The sequence below is a fragment of the Oryzias latipes genome, chromosome 21 (genome assembly GCF_053564925.1).
Source record: "Oryzias latipes strain Hd-rR chromosome 21, Olatipes_Hd-rR_3.1".
NCBI classification, from domain to species: Eukaryota; Metazoa; Chordata; class Actinopteri; order Beloniformes; family Adrianichthyidae; genus Oryzias; species Oryzias latipes.
Genome location: NC_136257.1, coordinates 1,145,140 through 1,168,579, shown reverse-complemented (window position 1 = coordinate 1,168,579; position 23,440 = coordinate 1,145,140). Strand labels below are relative to the sequence as shown.

At 39.7% G+C, this 23,440-nt stretch overlaps 1 long non-coding RNA gene across 1 annotated transcript; it reads left to right on the top strand.

The window, feature by feature from the left end:
* Window positions 1-284: 284 nt before the first annotated feature.
* LOC144988564 (uncharacterized) lies at window positions 285-7,813 on the top strand. Its single transcript, XR_013652495.1, has 3 exons — window positions 285-344; window positions 3,938-4,045; window positions 6,064-7,813. It is a non-coding gene; the product is annotated as an uncharacterized LOC144988564 (long non-coding RNA).
* Window positions 7,814-23,440: the final 15,627 nt, after the last annotated feature.

The following is a 23,440-nucleotide window of genomic DNA, read 5'->3' as shown; positions in this document are numbered from 1 at the left end:
TTTGAGTTCAGGAACAGGTTTTTATCTCTATTACACCTTGGCTGCACAGCTCACACACTCCCTCCCTTCACACTGAGCTCCTGCTGTTTTATGGGCTCCAGTTCATTGGCTGGCCACGCCCAGGAAGGAAGCCACTTTAAACAAACAAAAGATAGAAATGTCCTGTAAACCATACAGTTAAAGTCCTGCAAATAAAGACAAACATAAATAAACAAACAACACAAATCATTACAACAAAAGGTTTACAAAGAAATCCAATTCCTTTCCACTTCCTGTGCCTAACACTTAAACAGGAAGTGGAAGCCTTGGCCACCATTTTGGTCTTTGGGCACCAGGAAGAGAAGGTGAGAAACATGAGAAAACATTTGGTGATTATGCTATGATAGCCAGATAAAAAGTCGATACATTTACTTTGTCACACTAGACAAAAGAACTCATTTGCTCTGTAATGTCTGTGGATAAAGTCAGTACGAGCACAGAAACTAAAGGGATCATGTCTGTGACACGTTAAATGACCGCTTTCCATGAGCAGATGAGGTTAGAGCCCAGCCTGTTTGTAGCCCTGCGTCTGTAGTTCTTAAAAATATGAAATCGAAAAACAATAAATGAGAAAAACAAATTTGAACAAAGATTTTTATTGAATGCAATCCGCTTCCATACTAAACCAGCTATCACAGAGAAAAGGACCTGCAGCAGACATAATGACCCCATCAGACAAAACACAAAAAGAACTGCAGCAGACCTATGAAATGAATGAAAGTTACTATTTAATAAGCAAATCCCAAACTCATCGCTCGGATAATAATGAGAGGTTTCAGAAAAACTGTTTTTGGATTCTGGAGCCTCTAAAGTCTCTGAACCTCAACCCAGCAGTGAATCTGTGGAGGGAGTTAAAAGTCTGTGTTGCCCGGCAACAGTCCAAAACATCACAGATCTTGAGGAGATCTGCATGGAAGAATGGACCAAAAGGAAACATTTGAGCTCTTTCCTTGTCAACCAGGGTGACATTCCAAATGTCTCATCTGTCCATGTCTCCAGGGTTTCTTCTGATTTCATATTTATGTCTTTTTACTGTAAATTCTTTGTTGGTCTTTTAACGGTTTGCTGAAAACTGTGACTGAACAGCCAGTGGGCTTTTTTATATCCATCCAGCTCTCCAGTCTCTCTTCATGGACTGCTTCAGCTTACGTTAGCCTCTCCTTTCTCTGGCCCCCTCCTCTGGGCTCCCGGTGGGACATAAAGCTGGATCTGCAGCATCTCAGGACAGTTTGACCAACGTCTGTCTAGTTTTCACGGGCTGACCCGATCTGAGGTGTGACAGCTCTGATGCTGAACTGCCCCCATCAACACTTGTGGTGTGCGATGCCTCTGCCCTCGGAGACGTTGCGTTTGTGTGCGTTTGTGTGCGTTCGCCCGTGCGGCCCTGACAGGTGTGCCCCTCATGCTTTGCTGCTTCCTGCCCCACACTCTGTGGTTGTCCCACACGTGCGCGCTCACAGATTCACACAAGCAGCCTAATCAGTCACGCTCCACGTCCTAAAGATGGCGGTGGGAGCGGAGGCGCATGTGTTTCTGGTATTAATAGTAATTGCGTGCATAAACTGTTCACATCAGCCCACTGTATGGCAGCAGCTGCTTCACTGCAGCAGATCTGTGTGCGTGTGCACGTGTGCACGTGTCACATCCCCATTTTCTCCAGAGGAGTTGGTTTCATGTGACACCTGGGAGGCTTGTTTTAGAGAACTTTTATTTGCAGATAACTGCCCCTGCATTGGCGGACGAGGGTGAGCATGTGGGTGTGTTGTGTGACTTACAGCCCAGGTTGTTAAATTGTACCCATAAGCTAGCAGTTAAATGTTGGTTAATGATGCTCCCAGAAACCTAGAGGGACAGACAGCGGAGCGACCTTCGGACCCGGCAGAGTGTCCTCAGGATAGCGCAGGGTCATAAATATCTCGCCGTGCACGTTCGCACACATAGCTGCACTTTCTGGCCGGCTGTGGTGAGTCCCTGCAGCTCTTCAGGGTTACCGGAGGCCTCATCGGTTGCACGTGCGCGCCAGCTCCACTGGGCCGGCCGCAGACGGCGCTCCAGGCCTCCTGAGCAGCACTGTCCGCTCCCAGTCTTTTGTTTTTTCCCTTTGTTTGTTTGCGAGCGTGCAGATATTTTTGTAGAGTCTGCCATGATTGCACCACATCTCAGTGACACCCATCTATTACAGCACACAGCAGCCTTCTATTTAGACTGCCTCTGCGGGCGCTATATTTATCAGAGCATGCTTAGCCGGGGCGAAGATGCGGCCGAACTTTTCCCACACATTCCAACAGCAAACAGAGCTCACATCTGAAAGGCCTAAGCAAAAAAAAAAAAAAAAGAGAATCCCACACATCATGGATCCCTGTAGCAGCAGTGCCTTTGGGCCACTTCTGACCCGGGAACAACTCTGAGTTGTCCAGACCACTCCCTATACATTTCTTATGAAACATTTGCATAAAAAAAAAATAGGTTCAGAATTTCATACATGTGCTCTGTCCATAAATGCAACACATTGAGGAACCTGTTGTGACTGAGGCTCCTTTGCAGTTTTACAAAACTCAAAAACACATTACCATTATTGAAACAGCACATCCTTTTCCTCAGAACTACCAACTCATGCATGCAGTGGAAGGAAAGCACCGTCCTCTGAAACCCTTCAAAATAAAAGAGCCACACAAACATCTTACAAATATGGATGGATGGATGGTTGGATGGTTGGATGGATGGATGAGTAGATGGATGGATGTATGGATGGATGAGTAGATGGATGGATGGATGAGTAGATGGATGGATGGATGGATGCATGGATGGATGGATGGATGGATGGATGAGTAGATGGATGGATGGATGGATGGATGGATGGTTGGATGGATGAGTAGATGGATGGATGGATGAGTAGATGGATGGATGGATGGATGGATGGATGAGTAGATGGATGGATGGATGGATGGATGGATGGATGGATGGATGGATGGTTGGATGGATGAGTAGATGGATGGATGGATGGATGAGTAGATGGATGGATGGATGGATGGATGGATGGATGGATGGATTAGTAGATGGATGGATGGATGGATGGATGGATGAGTAGATGGATGGATGGATGGATGAGTAGATGGATGGATGAGTAGATGGATGGATGGATGGATGAGTAGATGGATGGATGAGTAGATGGATGGATGGATGGATGGATGGATGGATGGATGGATGAGTAGATGGATGGATGAGTAGATGGATGGATGGATGGATGAGTAGATGGATGGATGGATGGATGGATGGATGGATGAGTAGATGGATGGATGGATGAGTAGATGGATGGATGGATGGATGGATGGATGAGTAGATGGATGGATGGATGGATGGATGAGTAGATGGATGGATGGATGGATGGATGAGTAGATGGATGGATGGATGGATGAGTAGATGGATGGATGGATGGATGGTTGGATGGATGGATGGATGAGTAGATGGATGGATGAGTAGATGAGTAGATGGATGGATGAGTAGATGAGTAGATGGATGGATGGATGGATGGATGGATGAGTAGATGGATGGATGGATGGATGGATGAGTAGATGGATGGATGAGTAGATGGATGGATGGATGGATGAGTAGATGGATGGATGGATGGATAGTTGGATGGATGGATGGATGGATGAGTAGATGGATGGATGGATGGTTGGATGGATGGATGGATGGATGAGTAGATGGATGGATGGATGAGCAGAATGATGGATGGATGGATGGATGGATGGATGGATGGATGAGTAGATGGATGGATGGATGGATGGATGGATGGATGGATGGACGCATGTTCACAGCGTCTGCATTCCCAGAACCCGGGGTGAGGAAAGGCCTGTTAGCTCTTTTTTGAACGTCTTCTTCTCTGTCTTTGTTTTAGAATGGGGGGGTCCATGAAGGTGGCATTGCTGCTTCTGTGGACGTGGATGCTCCTCTGAACCACGCGTGGCTCTGAGCTGCAGGCTGCAGATGTCATGTGAGAGCGGAGGTGAATTGAAAAAATCTCCACTTTGGCCTCAAAACTCTTTAAGTGTCGTCATGAATTATTTTGTGCCAAAACACTAATTCTGCATTAGAGTCTCAGTCTGCTGATTGTGCAGCTCAGGAATGATCAGACACTCGTGGGGATTTTGGGTCCGTACTCCAGTGACGCTCTTTCCGCTCAAAGAAAATAGGTCAGACTGACACCGGCTCGCCTGCGGCTCTCAGGACAGAGCAGCAGGTCTCCCAGCGACAGTAGCAGCATCCGCCAAGGCGGGGCTCCTCTCTGCTGTTTACACACACACACACACACACACACACACACACACACACACGTGTTACTCGCACACCATGCTGCTATTAATACAGCCATTTAAATATTTAATTGCGTTGATGGACTGCATCTGTGCTGCTCTGTGATGCAAACATTATTATACATACTAAGTGGCTTAATTGTAATCAGAGCTGAAAATTTAATTAAAGTCAACAATAAAACGGATCACAGCCTTTCTCTTCCCTTTGCTGCTTTTAACTCCTTCAGTGCTGCTTCGTCCGGAGACAGAGAAGCTTTACAATCATTTTTTTCTCACATTTTCTTTCACTGAGAACTTGCAAGACAACAGAGGAGGGAAAAACAAGCTTTCCAAAAGCAGTAAAATAGCAGACAGACAAAAGAAAAGAGGCAGATCAATGCTTTCAAACTTTTTCAATACTTTTACATAAACTAAGACATGGAGAGGAAATCCATTTTTTTTAATGTAAACATGAATCTGTCCTAAAAGTCATTACATGCTTTTATAGTTAGCTTGATTCTTTTCCACTTTATGTTTAGTGAATTTAGCCCATAGTTAAAATACATATTTGCTGTTTTTCTGGTTCAGTAAGTTTTTTTTTTCACCTCAGTGGAAAAGATGAAAAGAAACAGTGATTTTATTTTGAGTAGATCTTGCCTGGACTGTCTGAGGATAAAGGCAACCCGACCGTCATCCTGATCCGCTGCATGTGAACGCCCCCCCGCAGGGGGGCATCTATGCGAGTGTGCCGTCAAACCAACACGATGGTGCATCAGCCCTCTCGCCCTTCATTGAGAAGGTCGTAAGACTTTCATTTACAGTTTGATCTTTTACTAAAGCTGGTGAATGTAATCAACATCTGTATTCTTAAAGCCAGCCAGCCATAAACGGTATCAGTGGACAGAATTATTTGTGGAAGTTCTCTGATCATCAAAAAAGCCGATCACTGTATTTTGAAAAAAGCCAGTTCCAAAGTGAGTGAAGGCCAAGCGAGCAAAGATGCCTCCAAAGTCCAGAGCGCTGCAGAAATCCTGCAAGACCCCCATCAATAGATAAAGCTTCAGTGAAGCCTTAATCAAACAAATTTGTAATTTATCACTAAACGTTCAGCTTACCTGTTCGATTGAGCAGTGTATGCTGACTTTGACTTAAACCTCTTATTTCTACGAGAAAAAAGTTGTAAATTTACGACTTTAAATCTCGTAATATAACTTTTATATAACGTTTGGTGGCCCCAGTTGTATTTTAGACAAGCCTATTCTATGGTTACTGTTTTCTGTGTGGGCTTTCAACGTTTCTTTAGTAAAAAGTTTACGAATTTCCTGTTTAAAAACACGAGAAAGTGGCAGGTGAGGCACCAGCGCCTTTGCCCCCCCTGCACCCAGACAGAGTGGGCTGCAGCCGATGCATCCTGTTTTGATGTTTCAATCGTCATAAAAGACTCTTTTTTTAAATTATTTCTTTTTTCTATTTCTCAACAACTGTCTGATGACATTGCTGCCAGTTTGTGACTCATTTAGTCTTTTTATTCCTGCTAAAAATGCGCATCAGTCTGACTGTGATCTCCATGGAAACAGAGACTTTTAAAACGGAAGAAAGAAAAGGAAAACTTCTAGAAACAGGTTATCCAGGTGTTTCTACAGAAAGAGCGGCACATGGACTTCAAAACTGTCCAATTAGGAAGTCACACTGACTGATGACAACTTCAAATGTTTTTGTGCCCGTGGAACAGACAACAGGTGGAAATAATAGACAACAAGGTTCCTGTGACTGTCAGCGGCGTGTCCAGAGCTTGGAGGCGTTACCAGGAGACAGGCCGGTACTTCAGGAGACGTGGAGGAGGCCACAGGAGAACATCGGCATCAGGACCACTACCTCCTCCTTGCTGCAAGGAGAAAGAGGAGGAGCTCTGCAGAATGACCTCCAGCAGGCCGCACACGTCCACGTGTCTGCTCAAACTGTTAAAAAACAGACTCCATGAGGGACCACCGTCCACAGGCGGGAGTGGTGCTTACAGCCCAGAACCGTGCAAGACGTTTGGCATTTGCTAGAGAACTGTGCTCTTCACAGATGAAAGCAGGTTCACACACATGTGACAGACGTGACCGAGTCAGGAGACGCCGTGGAGAACGTTCTGCTGCTGCAACATCGTCCAGCACCACCGGTTTGGCAGCGGGTCAGTAATGGTCTGAGGGGGCATCTCTCCATGTGCTCACCACACAGCCTGTCTGTCATTAGGTACCAAGATGAGATTCTCCCCCATGTCAGACCGGATTCTGGTGTGATTGGTCCTGGTTCCTCCTAAAGCAAGGCAAAGCTGGACCCCATGTGGCTGAAGTGTGTCAGCAGTTTCTGGACCGGCCTGCCCATCGAGGGCCATGACTTCCTCTTTACATTGTCCTTAAACAATGGGTATCTTATGTCATAATTATATAATATAACATTTCCCCACCTCCAAGAATTAACTTCTCATTATCGAAGGTCAAACATTTGCTGAGGTTCTTGGTGCAGTGTGCAAACGTTTTGTTATTGTCATATTTTTTTATGTCATTTTGAAACCAAAGCAGAATTTCTTGTAGGAGCCTGTTTCCTGTGATGCGGCTGTTTCTCAGGAGGTTGACATGGAGGTGCTAAAAATATCAAACTAATAGAAGGCGGAGTGCCGTGCAACAGACAGAAAGTCATTTGTTATAGAGTGCTGCACTAACCAATATGACATTTGGCCAGTCAAGCTCACTCAAACAGTGAGCAGGACACTTCTATCTGACATGGTGCTGTTGAAGTTCAACTTCAAGCCACTGCTGCCTGCTTTCACACACTTTCCTAGGAAAAGCAGTTTTGTAAAAACCGTTAGATCAGTTCGGTGACTCTGAATAGACCTGAGGGTTTTCTGGTCTCAGCCTTCGATGGTGAGCTCTGTTCCTTTGCCGTGGTACAGACGTGATGGAGCAACGGCCGCATCACGGCAGTTCTGGTGGTGGCAGAGTCTGTAGACCCAGGCCAAATCCAAATTCATCCCCTGCCCCTCTGCCTCCTTTCTATTGCTCCAACTCTGGGGGCACTTGAAGCTGTAGTGGTATCCAAACTTGTTTTTTGGGGGCTGGCTATTCCTCTGTCGGTAGGAAGGCTTTTCATCTCGTGGCTGAGCTCTGAAGCACAGAGGTTTACATTTAAATGTACAGTCAATGCTTCATGTAGCAATGAGGCTAAAAACTTCGATGGTAGCTCCTCCCACGAGCGTCTAGAGTGTACAGATCATGAACAGAATATCCTATTATGATTATGATGAGTATTGAGATGGGAGGTGCAGCATGCAGATCTGATGCTTGAACCTTTAGCGCAGCATTAAGTTTCACTTTGGCGATTCAGAATCCACCATGGATATCAGAGAATGTCTTCTAGTGTCTTTATGTCTGTGGTGCTGTTTTAGATTGGAATTTTTATTTTTGGTTGCTATTTTTGAGTAAAACCAAAAACTTTGACAGCTTGAATCATTTTCTTACAACGTGTGAGTGTTTTGAATCTGCATTGTTAAAAAACAATCCCTACAGGAACCCCAGAACAGACTTTTAGGGATATATGGTGCAAGCATAAATAACTCAAAGTGTGCTGTGCCTCATATTTCCCGTGATAAACAAACACACCGGCAGACGGCCACATCTGCCGGTGTGTTTTATTCATCAGGAGTCTGCGGGCGGCTGTGGAAACAGCTGTATGCTGCCTGACATGCTTTTGCACTCTCTGCTCCGCGCTCGCCGGGTCTGCCCGGCTGATCAGACCAGAGCCGAGACGACAGGGCGGCCTGCAGTGCAAACAAACAGCGGGCGAGCTCTGCCCCGCCCCCACCCAGGCAGACCGACGGCGCCTCAGCCGGACTCATGAATAAGTGAAGCGAGCGGCAGCCGCGCCGCCACCGTTTTATTTAAGAGGAAAAATGATCCTTCATAATGCTGTGTGCGCCACACACATACACAAAACACAAAACATCACATGCACAGAAAAGACACAATTCACAGTCACACACCCAGAAACATGCAAACTTGCACTGACGTACACACATAAACACACATCCACAATCACAGAAACACACATCCACAATCACAGAAACACACATCCACAATCACAAAAACACACATTCACAATCACAGAAACACACATCCACAATCACATAAACACACATCCACAATCACAAAAACACACATTCACAATCACAGAAACACACATCCACAATCACATAAACACACATCCACAATCACAAAAACACACATTCACAATCAGAGAAACACACATTCACAATCACAAAAACACACATTCACAATCAGAGAAACACACATTCACAAACACAGAAACACACATCCACAATCACAGAAACACACATCCACAATCACAGAAACACACATCCACAATCACAAAAACACACATTCACAATCACAGAAACACACATCCAGAATCACATAAACACACATCCACAATCACAAAAACACACATCCACAATCACAAAAACACACATTCACAATCACAAAAACACACATTCACAATCAGAGAAACACACATTCACAAACACAGAAACACACATCCACAATCACAAAAACACACATCCACAATCACAAAAACACACATTCACAATCACAGAAACACACATCCACAATCACATAAACACACATCCACAATCACAAAAACACACATCCACAATCACAAAAACACACAATCACAAAAACACACATTCACAATCAGAGAAACACACATTCACAAACACAGAAAAATACATCCACAATCACATAAACACACATCCACAATCACAAAAACACACATCCACAATCACAAAAACACACATTCACAATCACAAAAACACACATTCACAATCAGAGAAACACACATTCACAAACACAGAAACACACATTCACAATCACAAAAACACACATTCACAATCAGAGAAACACACATCCACAATCACAAAAACACACATTCACAATCACAAAAACACACATCCACAATCACAAAAACACACATTCACAATCACAAAAACACACATTCACAATCACAAAAACACACATTCACAATCACAAAAACACACATTCACAATCACAAAAACACACATTCACAATCACAAAAACACACATCCACAATCACAAAAACACACATCCACAATCACAGAAACACATATCCACAATCACAAAAACACACATCCACAATCACAAAAACACACATTCACAATCACAAAAACACACATTCACAATCACAAAAACACACATCCACAATCACAAAAACACACATTCACAATCACAAAAACACACATTCACAATCAGAGAAACACACATTCACAAACACAGAAACACACATCCACAATCACATAAACACACATCCACAATCACAGAAACACACATCCACAATCACAAAAACACACATCCACAATCACAAAAACACACATTCACAATCACAAAAACACACATTCACAATCACAAAAACACACATCCACAATCACAAAAACACACATTCACAATCACAAAAACACACATTCACAATCAGAGAAACACACATTCACAAAAACAGAAACACACATCCACAATCACATAAACACACATCCACAATCACAGAAACACACATCCACAATCACAGAAACACACATCCACAATCACAAAAACACACATCCACAATCACAAAAACACACATCCACAATCACAAAAACACACATCCACAATCACAAAAACACACATTCACAATCACAAAAACACACATTCACAATCAGAGAAACACACATTCACAAACACAGAAACACACATCCACAATCACAAAAACACACATCCACAATCACAAAAACACACATTCACAATCACAGAAACACACATCCACAATCACATAAACACACATCCACAATCACAAAAACACACATCCACAATCACAAAAACACACATTCACAATCACAAAAACACACATTCACAATCAGAGAAACACACATTCACAAACACAGAAACACACATCCACAATCACATAAACACACATCCACAATCACAAAAACACACATCCACAATCACAAAAACACACATTCACAATCACAAAAACACACATTCACAATCAGAGAAACACACATTCACAAACACAGAAACACACATTCACAATCACAAAAACACACATTCACAATCAGAGAAACACACATTCACAAACACAGAAACACACATCCACAATCACAAAAACACACATCCACAATCACAGAAACACACATCCACAATCACAAAAACACACATTCACAATCACAGAAACACACATACACAAAACACAAAATATCACATGCACAGAAAAGACACAATTCACAGTCACACACCCAGAAACACGCAAACTTGCACTGACGTACACACATAAACACACATCCACAATCACAAAAACACACATCCACAATCACAAAAACACACATTCACAATCACAAAAACACACATTCACAATCAGAGAAACACACATTCACAATCACAGAAACACACATCCACAATCACAGAAACACACATCCACAATCACAAAAACACAAATCCACAATAACAGAAACACACATTCACAATCACAGAAACACACATCCACAATCACAAAAACACACATTCACAATCACAGAAACACACATTCACAATCACAAAAACACACATTCACAGAAACACACATCCACAATCACAAAAACACACATTCACAATCACAGAAACACACATCCACAATCACATAAACACACATCCACAATCACAAAAACACACATCCACAATCACAAAAACACACATTCACAATCACAAAAACACACATTCACAATCAGAGAAACACACATTCACAAACACAGAAACACACATCCACAATCACATAAACACACATCCACAATCACAAAAACACACATCCACAATCACAAAAACACACATTCACAATCACAAAAACACACATTCACAATCAGAGAAACACACATTCACAAACACAGAAACACACATTCACAATCACAAAAACACACATTCACAATCAGAGAAACACACATTCACAAACACAGAAACACACATCCACAATCACAAAAACACACATCCACAATCACAGAAACACACATCCACAATCACAAAAACACACATTCACAATCACAGAAACACACATACACAAAACACAAAATATCACATGCACAGAAAAGACACAATTCACAGTCACACACCCAGAAACACGCAAACTTGCACTGACGTACACACATAAACACACATCCACAATCACAAAAACACACATCCACAATCACAAAAACACACATTCACAATCACAAAAACACACATTCACAATCAGAGAAACACACATTCACAATCACAGAAACACACATCCACAATCACAGAAACACACATCCACAATCACAAAAACACACATCCACAATAACAGAAACACACATTCACAATCACAGAAACACACATCCACAATCACAAAAACACACATTCACAATCACAGAAACACACATTCACAATCACAAAAACACACATTCACAGAAACACACATCCACAATCACAAAAACACACATTCACAATCACAGAAACACACATCCACAATCACATAAACACACATCCACAATCACAAAAACACACATCCACAATCACAAAAACACACATTCACAATCACAAAAACACACATTCACAATCAGAGAAACACACATTCACAAACACAGAAACACACATCCACAATCACAAAAACACACATCCACAATCACAAAAACACACATCCACAATCACAAAAACACACATTCACAATCACAGAAACACACATACACAAAACACAAAATATCACATGCACAGAAAAGACACAATTCACAGTCACACACCCAGAAACACGCAAACTTGCACTGACGTACACACAAAAACACACATCCACAATCACAAAAACACACATTCACAATCACAAAAACACACATTCACAATCAGAGAAACACACATTCACAATCACAGAAACACACATCCACAATCACAGAAACACACATCCACAATCACAGAAACACACATTCACAAACACAGAAACACACATTCACAATCACAAAAACACACATTCACAATCAGAGAAACACACATTCACAAACACAGAAACACACATCCACAATCACAAAAACACACATCCACAATCACAGAAACACACATCCACAATCACAAAAACACACATTCACAATCACAGAAACACACATACACAAAACACAAAATATCACATGCACAGAAAAGACACAATTCACAGTCACACACCCAGAAACACGCAAACTTGCACTGACGTACACACATAAACACACATCCACAATCACAAAAACACACATCCACAATCACAAAAACACACATTCACAATCACAAAAACACACATTCACAATCAGAGAAACACACATTCACAATCACAGAAACACACATCCACAATCACAGAAACACACATCCACAATCACAAAAACACACATCCACAATAACAGAAACACACATTCACAATCACAGAAACACACATCCACAATCACAAAAACACACATTCACAATCACAGAAACACACATTCACAATCACAAAAACACACATTCACAGAAACACACATCCACAATCACAAAAACACACATTCACAATCACAGAAACACACATCCACAATCACATAAACACACATCCACAATCACAAAAACACACATCCACAATCACAAAAACACACATTCACAATCACAAAAACACACATTCACAATCAGAGAAACACACATTCACAAACACAGAAACACACATCCACAATCACAAAAACACACATCCACAATCACAAAAACACACATCCACAATCACAAAAACACACATTCACAATCACAGAAACACACATACACAAAACACAAAATATCACATGCACAGAAAAGACACAATTCACAGTCACACACCCAGAAACACGCAAACTTGCACTGACGTACACACAAAAACACACATCCACAATCACAAAAACACACATTCACAATCACAAAAACACACATTCACAATCAGAGAAACACACATTCACAATCACAGAAACACACATCCACAATCACAGAAACACACATCCACAATCACAGAAACACACATCCACAATCACAAAAACACACATCCACAATCACAAAAACACACATCCACAATCACAAAAACACACATTCACAATCACAAAAACACACATCCACAATAACAGAAACACACATTCACAATCACAGAAACACACATCCACAATCACAAAAACACACATTCACAATCACAGAAACACACATTCACAATCACAAAAACACACATTCACAGAAACACACATCCACAATCACAAAAACACACAATCACAAAAACACACATCCACAATCACAAAAACACACATTCAAAATCACAGAAACACACATTCACAATCACAGAAACACACATTCACAATCACAAAAACACACATTCACAATCACAGAAACACACATCCACAATCACAAAAACACACATCCACAATCACAAAAACACACATCCACAATCACAAAAACACACATCCACAATCACAAAAACACACATTCACAATCATAGAAACACACATCCACAATAACAGAAACACACATTCACAATCACAGAGACACACATCCACAATCACAGAAACACACATCCACAATCACAAAAACACACATTCACAATCACAAAAACACACATCCACAATCACAGAAACACACATCCACAATCACAGAAACACACATCCACAATCACAGAAACACACATTCACAATCACAAAAACACACATTCACAATCACAGAAACACACATTCACAATCACAGAAACACACATTCACAATCACAGAAACACACATCCACAATCACATAAACACACATCCACAATCACAAAAACACACATCCACAATCACAAAAACACACATTCACAATCACAAAAACACACATTCACAATCAGAGAAACACACATTCACAAACACAGAAACACACATCCACAATCACATAAACACACATCCACAATCACAAAAACACACATCCACAATCACAAAAACACACATTCACAATCACAAAAACACACATTCACAATCAGAGAAACACACATTCACAAACACAGAAACACACATTCACAATCACAAAAACACACATTCACAATCAGAGAAACACACATTCACAAACACAGAAACACACATCCACAATCACAAAAACACACATCCACAATCACAGAAACACACATCCACAATCACAAAAACACACATTCACAATCACAGAAACACACATACACAAAACACAAAATATCACATGCACAGAAAAGACACAATTCACAGTCACACACCCAGAAACACGCAAACTTGCACTGACGTACACACATAAACACACATCCACAATCACAAAAACACACATCCACAATCACAAAAACACACATTCACAATCACAAAAACACACATTCACAATCAGAGAAACACACATTCACAATCACAGAAACACACATCCACAATCACAGAAACACACATCCACAATCACAAAAACACACATCCACAATAACAGAAACACACATTCACAATCACAGAAACACACATCCACAATCACAAAAACACACATTCACAATCACAGAAACACACATTCACAATCACAAAAACACACATTCACAGAAACACACATCCACAATCACAAAAACACACATTCACAATCACAGAAACACACATCCACAATCACATAAACACACATCCACAATCACAAAAACACACATCCACAATCACAAAAACACACATTCACAATCACAAAAACACACATTCACAATCAGAGAAACACACATTCACAAACACAGAAACACACATCCACAATCACAAAAACACACATCCACAATCACAAAAACACACATCCACAATCACAAAAACACACATTCACAATCACAGAAACACACATACACAAAACACAAAATATCACATGCACAGAAAAGACACAATTCACAGTCACACACCCAGAAACACGCAAACTTGCACTGACGTACACACAAAAACACACATCCACAATCACAAAAACACACATTCACAATCACAAAAACACACATTCACAATCAGAGAAACACACATTCACAATCACAGAAACACACATCCACAATCACAAAAACACACATTCACAATCAGAGAAACACACATTCACAAACACAGAAACACACATCCACAATCACATAAACACACATCCACAATCACAGAAACACACATCCACAATCACAAAAACACACATCCACAATCACAAAAACACACATTCACAATCACAAAAACACACATTCACAATCACAAAAACACACATCCACAATCACAAAAACACACATTCACAATCACAAAAACACACATTCACAATCAGAGAAACACACATTCACAAAAACAGAAACACACATCCACAATCACATAAACACACATCCACAATCACAGAAACACACATCCACAATCACAGAAACACACATCCACAATCACAAAAACACACATCCACAATCACAAAAACACACATTCACAATCACAAAAACACACATTCACAATCAGAGAAACACACATTCACAAACACAGAAACACACATCCACAATCACAAAAACACACATCCACAATCACAAAAACACACATTCACAATCACAGAAACACACATCCACAATCACATAAACACACATCCACAATCACAAAAACACACATCCACAATCACAAAAACACACATTCACAATCACAAAAACACACATTCACAATCAGAGAAACACACATTCACAAACACAGAAACACACATCCACAATCACATAAACACACATCCACAATCACAAAAACACACATCCACAATCACAAAAACACACATTCACAATCACAAAAACACACATTCACAATCAGAGAAACACACATTCACAAACACAGAAACACACATTCACAATCACAAAAACACACATTCACAATCAGAGAAACACACATTCACAAACACAGAAACACACATCCACAATCACAAAAACACACATCCACAATCACAGAAACACACATCCACAATCACAAAAACACACATTCACAATCACAGAAACACACATACACAAAACACAAAATATCACATGCACAGAAAAGACACAATTCACAGTCACACACCCAGAAACACGCAAACTTGCACTGACGTACACACATAAACACACATCCACAATCACAAAAACACACATCCACAATCACAAAAACACACATTCACAATCACAAAAACACACATTCACAATCAGAGAAACACACATTCACAATCACAGAAACACACATCCACAATCACAGAAACACACATCCACAATCACAAAAACACACATCCACAATAACAGAAACACACATTCACAATCACAGAAACACACATCCACAATCACAAAAACACACATTCACAATCACAGAAACACACATTCACAATCACAAAAACACACATTCACAGAAACACACATCCACAATCACAAAAACACACATTCACAATCACAGAAACACACATCCACAATCACATAAACACACATCCACAATCACAAAAACACACATCCACAATCACAAAAACACACATTCACAATGACAAAAACACACATTCACAATCAGAGAAACACACATTCACAAACACAGAAACACACATCCACAATCACAAAAACACACATCCACAATCACAAAAACACACATCCACAATCACAAAAACACACATTCACAATCACAGAAACACACATACACAAAACACAAAATATCACATGCACAGAAAAGACACAATTCACAGTCACACACCCAGAAACACGCAAACTTGCACTGACGTACACACAAAAACACACATCCACAATCACAAAAACACACATTCACAATCACAAAAACACACATTCACAATCAGAGAAACACACATTCACAATCACAGAAACACACATCCACAATCACAGAAACACACATCCACAATCACAGAAACACACATCCACAATCACAAAAACACACATCCACAATCACAAAAACACACATTCACAATCACAAAAACACACATCCACAATCACAAAAACACACATTCACAATCACAAAAACACACATTCACAATCAGAGAAACACACATTCACAAAAACAGAAACACACATCCACAATCACATAAACACACATCCACAATCACAGAAACACACATCCACAATCACAGAAACACACATCCACAATCACAAAAACACACATCCACAATCACAAAAACACACATCCACAATCACAAAAACACACATTCACAATCACAAAAACACACATTCACAATCAGAGAAACACACATTCACAAACACAGAAACACACATCCACAATCACAAAAACACACATCCACAATCACAAAAACACACATTCACAATCACAGAAACACACATCCACAATCACATAAACACACATCCACAATCACAAAAACACACATCCACAATCACAAAAACACACATTCACAATCACAAAAACACACATTCACAATCAGAGAAACACACATTCACAAACACAGAAACACACATCCACAATCACATAAACACACATCCACAATCACAAAAACACACATCCACAATCACAAAAACACACATTCACAATCACAAAAACACACATTCACAATCAGAGAAACACACATTCACAAACACAGAAACACACATTCACAATCACAAAAACACACATTCACAATCAGAGAAACACACATTCACAAACACAGAAACACACATCCACAATCACAAAAACACACATCCACAATCACAGAAACACACATCCACAATCACAAAAACACACATTCACAATCACAGAAACACACATACACAAAACACAAAATATCACATGCACAGAAAAGACACAATTCACAGTCACACACCCAGAAACACGCAAACTTGCACTGACGTACACACATAAACACACATCCACAATCACAAAAACACACATCCACAATCACAAAAACACACATTCACAATCACAAAAACACACATTCACAATCAGAGAAACACACATTCACAATCACAGAAACACACATCCACAATCACAGAAACACACATCCACAATCACAAAAACACACATCCACAATAACAGAAACACACATTCACAATCACAGAAACACACATCCACAATCACAAAAACACACATTCACAATCACAGAAACACACATTCACAATCACAAAAACACACATTCACAGAAACACACATCCACAATCACAAAAACACACATTCACAATCACAGAAACACACATCCACAATCACATAAACACACATCCACAATCACAAAAACACACATCCACAATCACAAAAACACACATTCACAATCACAAAAACACACATTCACAATCAGAGAAACACACATTCACAAACACAGAAACACACATCCACAATCACATAAACACACATCCACAATCACAAAAACACACATCCACAATAACAGAAACACACATTCACAATCACAGAAACACACATCCACAATCACAAAAACACACATTCACAATCACAGAAACACACATTCACAATCACAAAAACACACATTCACAGAAACACACATCCACAATCACAAAAACACACAATCACAAAAACACACATCCACAATCACAAAAACACACATTCAAAATCACAGAAACACACATTCACAATCACAGAAACACACATTCACAATCACAAAAACACACATTCACAATCACAGAAACACACATCCACAATCACAAAAACACACATCCACAATCACAAAAACACACATCCACAATCACAAAAACACACATTCACAATCATAGAAACACACATCCACAATAACAGAAACACACATTCACAATCACAGAGACACACATCCACAATCACAGAAACACACATCCACAATCACAAAAACACACATTCACAATCACAAAAACACACATCCACAATCACAGAAACACACATCCACAATCACAGAAACACACATCCACAATCACAGAAACACACATTCACAATCACAAAAACACACATTCACAATCACAGAAACACACATTCACAATCACAGAAACACACATTCACAATCACAGAAACACACATCCACAATCACATAAACACACATCCACAATCACAAAAACACACATCCACAATCACAAAAACACACATTCACAATCACAAAAACACACATTCACAATCAGAGAAACACACATTCACAAACACAGAAACACACATCCACAATCACATAAACACACATCCACAATCACAAAAACACACATCCACAATCACAAAAACACACATTCACAATCACAAAAACACACATTCACAATCAGAGAAACACACATTCACAAACACAGAAACACACATTCACAATCACAAAAACACACATTCACAATCAGAGAAACACACATTCACAAACACAGAAACACACATCCACAATCACAAAAACACACATCCACAATCACAGAAACACACATCCACAATCACAAAAACACACATTCACAATCACAGAAACACACATACACAAAACACAAAATATCACATGCACAGAAAAGACACAATTCACAGTCACACACCCAGAAACACGCAAACTTGCACTGACGTACACACATAAACACACATCCACAATCACAAAAACACACATCCACAATCACAAAAACACACATTCACAATCACAAAAACACACATTCACAATCAGAGAAACACACATTCACAATCACAGAAACACACATCCACAATCACAGAAACACACATCCACAATCACAAAAACACACATCCACAATAACAGAAACACACATTCACAATCACAGAAACACACATCCACAATCACAAAAACACACATTCACAATCACAGAAACACACATTCACAATCACAAAAACACACATTCACAGAAACACACATCCACAATCACAAAAACACACATTCACAATCACAGAAACACACATCCACAATCACATAAACACACATCCACAATCACAAAAACACACATTCACAATCACAAAAACACACATTCACAATCAGAGAAACACACATTCACAATCACAGAAACACACATCCACAATCACAGAAACACACATCCACAATCACAAAAACACACATCCACAATAACAGAAACACACATTCACAATCACAGAAACACACATCCACAATCACAAAAACACACATTCACAATCACAGAAACACACATTCACAATCACAAAAACACACATTCACAGAAACACACATCCACAATCACAAAAACACACATTCACAATCACAGAAACACACATCCACAATCACATAAACACACATCCACAATCACAAAAACACACATCCACAATCACAAAAACACACATTCACAATCACAAAAACACACATTCACAATCAGAGAAACACACATTCACAAACACAGAAACACACATCCACAATCACATAAACACACATCCACAATCACAAAAACACACATCCACAATCACAAAAACACACATTCACAATCACAAAAACACACATTCACAATCAGAGAAACACACATTCACAAACACAGAAACACACATTCACAATCAGAGAAACACACATTCACAAACACAGAAACACACATCCACAATCACAAAAACACACATCCACAATCACAGAAACACACATCCACAATCACAGAAACACACATTCACAATCACAGAAACACACATACACAAAACACAAAATATCACATGCACAGAAAAGACACAATTCACAGTCACACACCCAGAAACACGCAAACTTGCACTGACGTACACACATAAACACACATCCACAATCACAAAAACACACATCCACAATCACAAAAACACACATTCACAATCACAAAAACACACATTCACAATCAGAGAAACACACATTCACAATCACAGAAACACACATCCACAATCACAGAAACACACATCCACAATCACAAAAACACACATCCACAATAACAGAAACACACATTCACAATCACAGAAACACACATCCACAATCACAAAAACACACATTCACAATCACAGAAACACACATTCACAATCACAAAAACACACATTCACAGAAACACACATCCACAATCACAAAAACACACATTCACAATCACAGAAACACACATCCACAATCACATAAACACACATCCACAATCACAAAAACACACATCCACAATCACAAAAACACACATTCACAATCACAAAAACACACATTCACAATCAGAGAAACACACATTCACAAACACAGAAACACACATCCACAATCACAAAAACACACATCCACAATCACAAAAACACACATCCACAATCACAAAAACACACATTCACAATCACAGAAACACACATACACAAAACACAAAATATCACATGCACAGAAAAGACACAATTCACAGTCACACACCCAGAAACACGCAAACTTGCACTGACGTACACACAAAAACACACATCCACAATCACAAAAACACACATTCACAATCACAAAAACACACATTCACAATCAGAGAAACACACATTCACAATCACAGAAACACACATCCACAATCACAGAAACACACATCCACAATCACAGAAACACACATCCACAATCACACAAACACACATCCACAATCACAAAAACACACATCCACAATCACAAAAACACACATTCACAATCACAAAAACACACATCCACAATAACAGAAACACACATTCACAATCACAGAAACACACATCCACAATCACAAAAACACACATTCACAATCACAGAAACACACATTCACAATCACAAAAACACACATTCACAGAAACACACATCCACAATCACAAAAACACACAATCACAAAAACACACATCCACAATCACAAAAACACACATTCAAAATCACAGAAACACACATTCACAATCACAGAAACACACATTCACAATCACAAAAACACACATTCACAATCACAGAAACACACATCCACAATCACAAAAACACACATCCACAATCACAAAAACACACATCCACAATCACAAAAACACACATTCACAATCATAGAAACACACATCCACAATAACAGAAACACACATTCACAATCACAGAGACACACATCCACAATCACAGAAACACACATCCACAATCACAAAAACACACATTCACAATCACAAAAACACACATCCACAATCACAGAAACACACATCCACAATCACAGAAACACACATCCACAATCACAGAAACACACATTCACAATCACAAAAACACACATTCACAATCACAGAAACACACATTCACAATCACAGAAACACACATTCACAATCACAGAAACACACATCCACAATCACATAAACACACATCCACAATCACAAAAACACACATCCACAATCACAAAAACACACATTCACAATCACAAAAACACACATTCACAATCAGAGAAACACACATTCACAAACACAGAAACACACATCCACAATCACATAAACACACATCCACAATCACAAAAACACACATCCACAATCACAAAAACACACATTCACAATCACAAAAACACACATTCACAATCAGAGAAACACACATTCACAAACACAGAAACACACATTCACAATCACAAAAACACACATTCACAATCAGAGAAACACACATTCACAAACACAGAAACACACATCCACAATCACAAAAACACACATCCACAATCACAGAAACACACATCCACAATCACAAAAACACACATTCACAATCACAGAAACACACATACACAAAACACAAAATATCACATGCACAGAAAAGACACAATTCACAGTCACACACCCAGAAACACGCAAACTTGCACTGACGTACACACATAAACACACATCCACAATCACAAAAACACACATCCACAATCACAAAAACACACATTCACAATCACAAAAACACACATTCACAATCAGAGAAACACACATTCACAATCACAGAAACACACATCCACAATCACAGAAACACACATCCACAATCACAAAAACACACATCCACAATAACAGAAACACACATTCACAATCACAGAAACACACATCCACAATCACAAAAACACACATTCACAATCACAGAAACACACATTCACAATCACAAAAACACACATTCACAGAAACACACATCCACAATCACAAAAACACACATTCACAATCACAGAAACACACATCCACAATCACATAAACACACATCCACAATCACAAAAACACACATCCACAATCACAAAAACACACATTCACAATCACAAAAACACACATTCACAATCAGAGAAACACACATTCACAAACACAGAAACACACATCCACAATCACAAAAACACACATCCACAATCACAAAAACACACATCCACAATCACAAAAACACACA